This window comes from Athene noctua, chromosome 5 (assembly GCF_965140245.1).
Source record: "Athene noctua chromosome 5, bAthNoc1.hap1.1, whole genome shotgun sequence".
In the NCBI taxonomy this organism is placed as follows: domain Eukaryota; kingdom Metazoa; phylum Chordata; class Aves; order Strigiformes; family Strigidae; genus Athene; species Athene noctua.
This window is the reverse complement of record NC_134041.1, coordinates 39722587-39731691: the sequence shown is the minus strand read 5'-3', so window position 1 is coordinate 39731691 and position 9105 is coordinate 39722587.

Below are 9105 nucleotides of genomic sequence, written 5' to 3'. Positions count from 1 at the left end.
GGAAGCTGCAGAGAGCTGGGAATGAGCCTCTTTAACCTAGTAGTAAGCGACAGGACAAGAGGGAATGGCCTCAAGTTGCACCAGGGAAAGTTTAGACTAGATGTCAGAAAGTATTTCTTTACAGAACAGGTTGTTAGGTGTTGGAATGGGCTGCCCAGGGAGGTGGTGGAGTCCCCATCCCTGGAGGTGTTTAAGCGTAGGATCAATTTAGCACTTAAGGATATGCTGTAGTTGGGAACTGTCAGTGCTAGGTGATCAGTTGGACTTAGATGTTCTCCAATGTCCTTTCCAACCTAGATGATTCTGTGATTAGATTGATCATCGGAGGAATATTGATCCTTCTCGCAGGAGTAACCATCGTCAACAAGAACACAATCTGGTTTATACCTCATCAAGCCCAATGAACAGGGTGGAGGCCCTCACTTCTTTTATTTGTGCTAATCAATACAGTAACTGCAGTACATCTTGCATCATATATGTTAAGATTGATGGAAGTACAGGAATAGTGGGAAATCCAACACAAAATTTAACAGTAACAATCAACAGTACAGTAATGAGCAAAAAGTTGGAAGGGTGAAAAGAAGTACCACTTTATAGGTAAAGACATCTTTATTAAATGTGCTCTGTTAAACTACCCAAACGGAACCACCCTTCTGACTTAAAATGCCAAACCAGTCAGAAACAAAAAATAAAACTACCTCTTGGCAGTGCCTCAAAGAAGCAACTGACCCTGTGATAGTTTATATAGGGAATGGATGTGTATATATAAGAAGACTTTGTGAAAACTTAACTATTGATGGAAATAATACCCATAATGTGTCCAATCAATCCAATATGTGTTTGTAGCTTTGTAAACATCACTGGATGTGACTTTAATTATCCAGCCCCAGTGATACCCATACACACTGTTAAAGGAAAATTACATGCCATATCAAGACCTTTTACCTTCCTCCATTGGAATGAACAACGGTACTTCACAAGCTACTGGAACATAAAGACATACAAGCCTTATTACAAAAGACACTACGACAAAGGAAAAAACACATTAATAACTGTACATCACTATAGATAAGAAATACATTGTATACTAGAAAGAGTGAAGAAGGATGAGGAACGTTACTGGTGGGAAACCTATTAGGATGGTCTCCAATGGCAGCAGGTGTATTGAATGCCATTGTTACACCCTGTGAAAATAATGTTCACTGTTGTGGTGATTTGTATTGGTTTTACTGTCTTTCTATATATTTGAGTCTGGGTTTTGGCCCAATCAGTATTACTCATTGCAAATTGCACAGAACATCTTGCTACTGATTATGTGAAACTATTTTATAATTAACCCTTTTAAATTTTGTATTTATCACTTAATCCTCCAGTAAAGAACATGATGCCATTACCATCTTGTATTTGTAGCACAGAGGCAAGAAGTGACCATAGTACCACTCTGTGAATTGACTGTAATCATGGGGTGGTGTGTGACAGGTGTACCTGCTCTGAGTTAATGGTACTTTGGTTTGAGCATCACTGACATAAGCCTAGCTGAAGCCAGCCCTGCTGTGCAAACCTCCAGAAATTGTGCTAAGCTGAATATTCTCAGGAACCTAAAGATCTTGTCTTATCAGGAGCTAACAGTACCAGCCTGAGCCGGGATTCAGATAAAGCTAAAACTGCTACAGCTGCACACCTGCATGTACACCAAAGAAGGGTTTCACTACAAGTCAATCACTTTAGGCTACAAATATCCAGGGCCCATTGAGCTCCCCTGCATGGCAGTGGACTGCATGGTGGTGATCCCTCCTTGAGCAGGGATGTCTCTCAGGGCTAATCTTTGAGCTTGAGAGATCCCTTACCTTGCACCTGATACCTACAACAAGGTAAGCGATGTTTTATATTAGATCTAAAGCATACTGTATACAAGTTAGCTTAATTATTAGAAGTGTGGTAAGTAGTATAGTGTTTGACCACTGTTTAATTATAATTGTTTAATCATCACTCTATCACTGTTTAATAAAACCTTTTGATTAACCCCACAATCATGACTTCTCTTAATAATTCATCTGCAACATATGGAAATCAGGGTCATTTAAGAGGACAAAATGTCACTTGCATGATTTCACAAAACATTAGCACTTTTTCTTTTGTTAATAATTCGTTAATATTTGTGGGATAATAACCTTTTTCATCTAAACCTCTAGAAATATGGAGAGTGGTGTCTGTAAACAGAAGGATTGTCAAGGCTCTGATATCATAGACGTAGGTACTTGTAATAGCTCACCCTTTCTCAGTTTACATACAAGTTATAATGGAAGTCTTTAATATCTTAACCATTTGCAGTATGGAAAATCCCAAAGAAACTGGTAGTGCTTGAGTAATAGGAAAAGCAGTGCAATACCTTGATATTGAAAATAAGTGAAAATCAGGAGTAAATAGTATTAATCTAAAACATCATACAGGAATTCATAGCTGTTATAATCACTGGAGCTACCCGCTGCCAGCTTAGTACAAAGCCCCTGCCTTGTGCAGACTATAATGGAGTAAGGAAGTGCTAGAAAAAAACTGTCTTCATTTGTATTTGGTTTATATTTTCTCAGAAATTCTGCTGCAGATATCCTTCGGTTGAAAATACAAAGGTAACGTTTTGAAATGTGCTGCTGAAATACAGTATACAGTTGGGTAAGTCTTTTCAGCTTCCTGTGAATTTATCAGAGACCTCTGCTTTCCTCCTGCCCAAGAGGAGGAAATCCTCTGCTCAACTACTGCCCTGATTTGAAAACTGTCTGTGATGCTACTGTGATAGTGTTGGATTACCCAAATTGATTCACTCTCTGTTTCCTGGGGGGGAGGGGGGGGGGGGGGGGGGGGGGGGGGGAGGAAGGTAGCTATCTGTGTTTATGTCCTATTAAGTTCTGCCCAGAAACTTTGTGGGGCTGTAGTCATTTATAATACAATGATGAAGCAAAGAGTTCAAAATGCCACAGCTGATGCATAGGGATAAATGGCTGATCTAGAACCCATTCAGATGGATTTCCCAGCCACCCAATTGAATTGCATTCATAAGAACTTAAAAATATTAGAAAATATTTATCTATTCTCCTGTATTGGGACCTTAAACTTTGCAGGTGTAGCTGGGGTGTGTGTGCCAGGGCCAGTTCAGTCTGCTTCCCTGAGCACCTTTTCCTGTTACCTCAGAAGTAGATGTTAATTGGAGTTTAGAACTCAGTTTTGCACAAGATACAACACAAAGCAGAAGATCTGAACAAACTATAGAAAATCTGACCTGCAAAGGGCTGAACCAGTGAATTCTGAGTCTGTATTGCAAGATGTCAGCACACCAAAGTAAATCAGATTATTTCCACCAAGCAGTAAAACACAGAGCTATCCAATTGTAAAACTGTAAGAGTTTAATGACAAGTTTGTGTTAATACGACATGGAAACTAAAGCACTTCCATCTGTTACTCCTTGATGAAATTGTTTATTTCAAGACTTTATTCTGCTGCATGTGAAGGGTAATGGTTTACATACAAATGCACACTCAACACTCCATAACTTGTATAGCCTGGGGCACAGAATTAGCTCTTGTCTTAATTTGAATATTTAGTAACACTGGAAAGTGTTCAAATTGACAGCCCAACAGATCAAAGCTCGTGACATGATTGTTTTGGGGAAAAAGAAAAATATGTGAAAGAAAATTGTTTCAGCAAAAATCCTGTGTACTACAGACCTACACAGTTCTAAGGCAGGTGCCCTTTGATAACACAGTTTATACAGTCAGTCACAAATTCTGGTTCACTTTATGAAACGGCTATATTACTGCATTCCTCAGCATACATCAAGTCAAGCCATAGGCTCTATCACCTGTATTCCAGATCAGGAGCAGTTCAGAGTCATTAACCTTTACTGTCTCCCATTGCAACACAAAAGCATTGGGAAAGTGAAGCTGGACTGCAGAAAACAGTTCAGTTAAGTTTGCCTCCAAGCAATGGATTTTAAGCAGTAAAATTTTCTTGGTAGTGTAACAAGATTGAAAGTAACACTTCCTCTTAAATATCATTAAGCCTAAGGTGCTAGGGGGTACAAAGAACCTGCAGGGGCAAGGAATACAAGTACATGACATTGTCTCTTGGAGATTGGGTTTAATTGATAATCCAGTTATGAAGAGCAAAAACATGCATAGAAGAGTTGCAAACTGCATGATTTGGAAACCACGTGCAAAAATTAAGTCTAAAACCTAAGAAATGCTGCAGAGTAATAACAAAACTGAGGAAAGAAAATGAATGCCTTTTGCTGGCTAAAATAGAGTGAAAGCATTTAGAAGGCTATCTTTCCAAAATCCCCATCAACTAACAGGACTGTAAAGAAATGAATTATAACTCAGGACTGCGAGAGAACTCCCTTTCTCATAAGGGAGAGTTGGAAAATTACGTATATCAGCTCCTCAGGACTCAAAATCAACATAGGCTGTATGTACGTGTATCTTTACAGGATCTGAACCTGATCAAGTTCATGCAGGAAGCCTGTGGGGTAACTTGGACAGCTCAGATTCCCGGCTAGCACTCCCAAAATTGTACCACAGGCTGGCTGATACTCAAGGTTCCTAGGCTGCCTGAGAGACAGTGTTATAATACTTGCAGAAATTTTTGTTGTAGTTTCTGCCTGCTTTTTGTGTGTAAACTCTCAGCTATTTTATCTTTGAGTTTTCAGCAATGGAACATTTTAGTGATGGAAAAAAAATACTGAAATATTGGTATGGAAAGAGGAAGAAGACAGCACCTGTCAAATCAAGGGTGTGGATGTTGTATTGAATTAACGTACTAGTTTCCATTACTTGGTTCTGGTTTGTCTGCTGTTATGCCACAAATCCCCTTGGAAAAGTGTGAGGTGGAAGATGCACTAGGAAAATTCAGTCTCTGCAGGAAATGCTGCTGTAATTTTGTGGGTTCTTCCACAAAGACTTCTCTGAATTGGTACTGAGTCAATACTGGTACAATGTCAGAAAGCAGTATGACCATGCTTGAGATGGTATGTAAACTCTTGCCTATCCTGATGCCAAGGATTCTAGGCCTCATTTGCTGCTGACTTATCCTGGCTGTGACATCACAGTCCATATGCATTTGGTTTGAAATCCTTATACAGAATAATATATACTCATTGATATGAGTAAAAATAAACGTCTGTTCAAAGTGCATAGCATACGAGGTTTGGAGGTTCTATCCTGGCTAAATACCAGTTTAAATATTAAAACCCTAAAGACTGAAAAAAAAAATAAATTAGATATTAAAACTTGCTGGTAGACCTCCTGTAATTTTAACTGGAGAAAATGTCCTTGTTTTCCTCTCTGTATCAGCTGCACAGCATGACTTCTGTGCTTACCTTAGAGACTGTGTGCCAGAGCAGTTCCACTTCCAGGCTGGGCTTAGGTTTCCTCAACTGCGATGGCTGAAACTCAGTCTTAAAAGGTATGTATATAATATAACATACATATAATAAATACATGTACTATACTGCATGTTTCTGCATACTCTTCCTCTTGTAAACTGTTAAGGAAAATGGCTGCAGTTACATTCTGCTCTAGAGAAATAATTAATCCAATTGTGACCTAGTATTTACTTCACTGGTAAACTGTTCTAACGTACTTTTGAGATTAAATGTGCTACAAAGATATAGAGGTGAGCCCTAGCTGGAAACCTTAAGGTGCTTAGATCTACCCACCCTTCTTGTAGGAATCCATGATACAGCTAAGCTGGTCTAACAAGAATCAAAGAAAGCCTGTCTGGAAGTGAAGGGTGGAGAGTAGGGAGTGGTCTTGTCCCTTTTTGGCAGCAACTATACTTTGAATGTCCCTTTGGAAGTATCACACATAATGTTGCTTGAAGGTGAACAGAAGTGGGCTTTATGTGGAGTTCCTGTTAACATCTCTTTTAATAAATTCGAAGGAAGCAATAATCTAATGTGCAAGTTACATTTATCTCCATAACTTTGGAGTTCACATGTCTTCCTTTTGAAAATGCTTTCCACATTTTATAAACTGTATATTTTTATATGTTTGGGGTGACCAAAATTGGCACTTTTCAGGTTACACTTTGTCACTTGTTTAACCAATGTATACCAGAATTAAAGGGAAGAAATAGTGGGTCAAGGAATTACATAATTATGTTGCTGGACCTGGATTTTCATCCTTGCTTAAAATCCAAGAGAATGACTTGTTAGCATTTAATGTCCCAAATGCTTACTAGTATGACTTATGACTACATAATTGTACATATCCACAGAAAAAGGAACATAGTAATATACCAAAACAGGTGATCTCCATGTTTGGTTTTTTTTTTAAATGAGGAGCCACTTCTTTATGAGAGACCTATCAAAAGCCTGACAAATACTATTGCACATGGGCATCCTGTTTTGATTATTAACTGTTATATCTGTGCCATATAATTCCTTCATGCATCTGTCCTTTATACATGACCCACATGAAATGATTAATATTTCTCCATCTACTTGTTCTTGTGAGTCTCATCTCAGATTTTTGCCAAGGAATGTTGTGAGATACAGAGAGTTTAACAATTTTGTCAGGTTGAACAAAGTTCACTGCTCTACTCTGAAAATAAGTTAGGGCCTTGCCGTCATCTGCTTCTTCTTCCAAGAATGGAGATGTGTCTTCCTCCAAAAGGGGAGACATGGGTGTCCCTCTCTCCAAGAGGAACACGAATCCCTTTCCCATGTGGAGGTGTGAGAAAAACAGAGCAGGCAAGAAACCTGACAGCTAGAGAAAGTGGCGTTGAATGAACAGTGAAGCCTTAGTCATAACATTCCTACCCCTAACAAAATTATTATATTTTTTTCTCTTGCTGACAAGAACATTTGCTGCCTGTAACAGCTCTTGCAGGAAGAGGGATTTGCTGCAGTCAAAGCTCCCAAAGAGTGTGGGCTCTGAGGTTATCATTCCTGTGGGAAAATTTCCAGAAATTAAATATGTTAAGCAAATGCCTCACTCCCTGACTGTCTGAAAATAGCAGCTAGTGAGGTTTCCATACAATGGTTTCCTTGTCAGAAAAATATTCCATATGCTGCCATAGCTAGCCCAGTTTTCTGTTTATGAATGCAGCGCCAAAGGTGTGGGACTTCAGCCACCGAGGCTGGATAAAGAGCAGGATTCACAGAAGTAAGCCAAACCTGGATGTTAGTTAAATCCATGGAATATTGCAATTGACTTCAAAGCAAGCACAACCAGGTCTGGAATAAATACTGGGCTAGTTTCAGCAGTACAAGCTTCCTCATGCATTCCTTCCAGCCTAGGCATGATACTCAAAGGGCTCTTCTACATGAGAAAACTACACTACTTAAGTGGCAGAAATATGTTATTTTCCAGATCCTGCTGGAAGAAGTAGCCCTTTGTAGAGATCACTGTGTCTTCATCAGATGAGAGTAGCAGCTCCTCTGAACAGCTGCTAAACTGTTTCAGTCAAAATTACTCTGGTTAACAAAGCTCTCCTGTTAAAGCTAATGTGGCCTGCTTCGGCTGCCACGAGTCAGATCAGTTAACTCCCAAGAGGAGCTCCACTGGCATACTGAGAGCACAGTGATCCCTGGCCTTCTTTGCATGTGAGCACTCTGTGGGCACATCTTGATTTTTCCATCTGCCTGCATAGTGAAAGTGAGACTACACTCTGCACCAAAACCTGTGTTGATGTTTAGCTTTGCCTGTTAACTAGAAATGTCTTTATCAGTGAGGTTTAAGATCAGCTGGGAATAAACTTCTAGTGTATACTAAACCACAATAAGCCATTCTTAAATTGGAATATAAGTGTTCATGTGCTTTGGACTACTGTAAGTTTAGCTTTCTCCCATGGGTGCAGCCTTGGCCTCTGTGGTGCCACTTAAAATTTTGATGAGGGGAAAAGAAAAAAAGGATATCTTTAGTTCCATCACAGCTGTTGTATTTCAATGATTGGCCATATTGAAGCTGTATAGAGGAGAAAAAAACCAGCCCCTGCAATGAAAGGAGTTGGTGGGTAAATAGGAGGTATGCTTTAAGAGGCATGAACACATCCATCAAAGTTGAGTTCAAAATGAAATTGTCTGTTGCAAAGCATGTGAGGGAAGCAAGTGTTGGAAAGGAGGTTCTGAGACCCTGTTCACAAAAATCCCAGCTGCAAAGAATTTACTCCCTGGCCAAGTTGTATAATGCTGTGATTCAGTCAACAGTGTTATTCTGATGAGTGTCTTGGCAAGAGAAATTTAATTGGAAAATGCTAGGCCTTTTTATTTTTCATTTTTGCTTTTTTTTTTTTTTTTTCATCTCTCTAAATGCTTCCATGTGAGCAATTTCACTCATCTTTAAAGAATGCATGTAGGAAAAATGATGTTTATTGAAGCACTTAGCTAGTACTGACTGTACTAGAAAAGGTCAACATAAAAAACCTCTTTCCTCTGAAAGATTTGTAGAATTTTACTGAAGGAAATGTATATTATAGGCAACAAAATGGGAGTTTTTGTCCCACCTTGGCTGGAAACATCTTTACTTAAAGTTTTATGAGCTCCTGGTGAAAGCAATCAGTTTCTGGGTTTAACTCCGGCGCTATGCTGCGCGGTGACAGCCTTGACTCGGTCCGTAACTTCCTTGATTGGGTTTTGCTGCGCCCGTGTCACCCAGCCTCGGGACATGACGTACGGCAGGGAAAACTCAGGCTGCCCATGTGTTCGGTGGGGTTACTTTTTTTCCCTGTTTGTTTTTTTCCGAAACGGGCCGCTCCCGGGAAATGGCCTTTTTTGTCAAACCAGTTTTGTGGAACCCGCGAGCTTGCCCCTGCCAGCCGCCGCCCTGCCCAGGCCCCCCCGGCAGGCGCAGGCCGCTGGCAGCCGCCCGCCGGGCCCTGCCGGGGCGGGTGGCGCAGGCACCCCGCCCGCCCTCGGCCTTGCCGCCGGGCCTGGGCCGCGGCGCCGCCTCCCCCGGGCCGGGACAGCTGTCGTAGCGGGTGGGACGGGCCGGGCCGGGCGCCGCCGCAGCCGTCCGGCTTCCTACCGCCCAGGCTCGGCCGGCGTCTCCCCGCCCCCGGCCCTCCCTCGCACCGAGGCCAGCGGCGGGGCGGGCGGAAGGAGCCGCGGTCGCA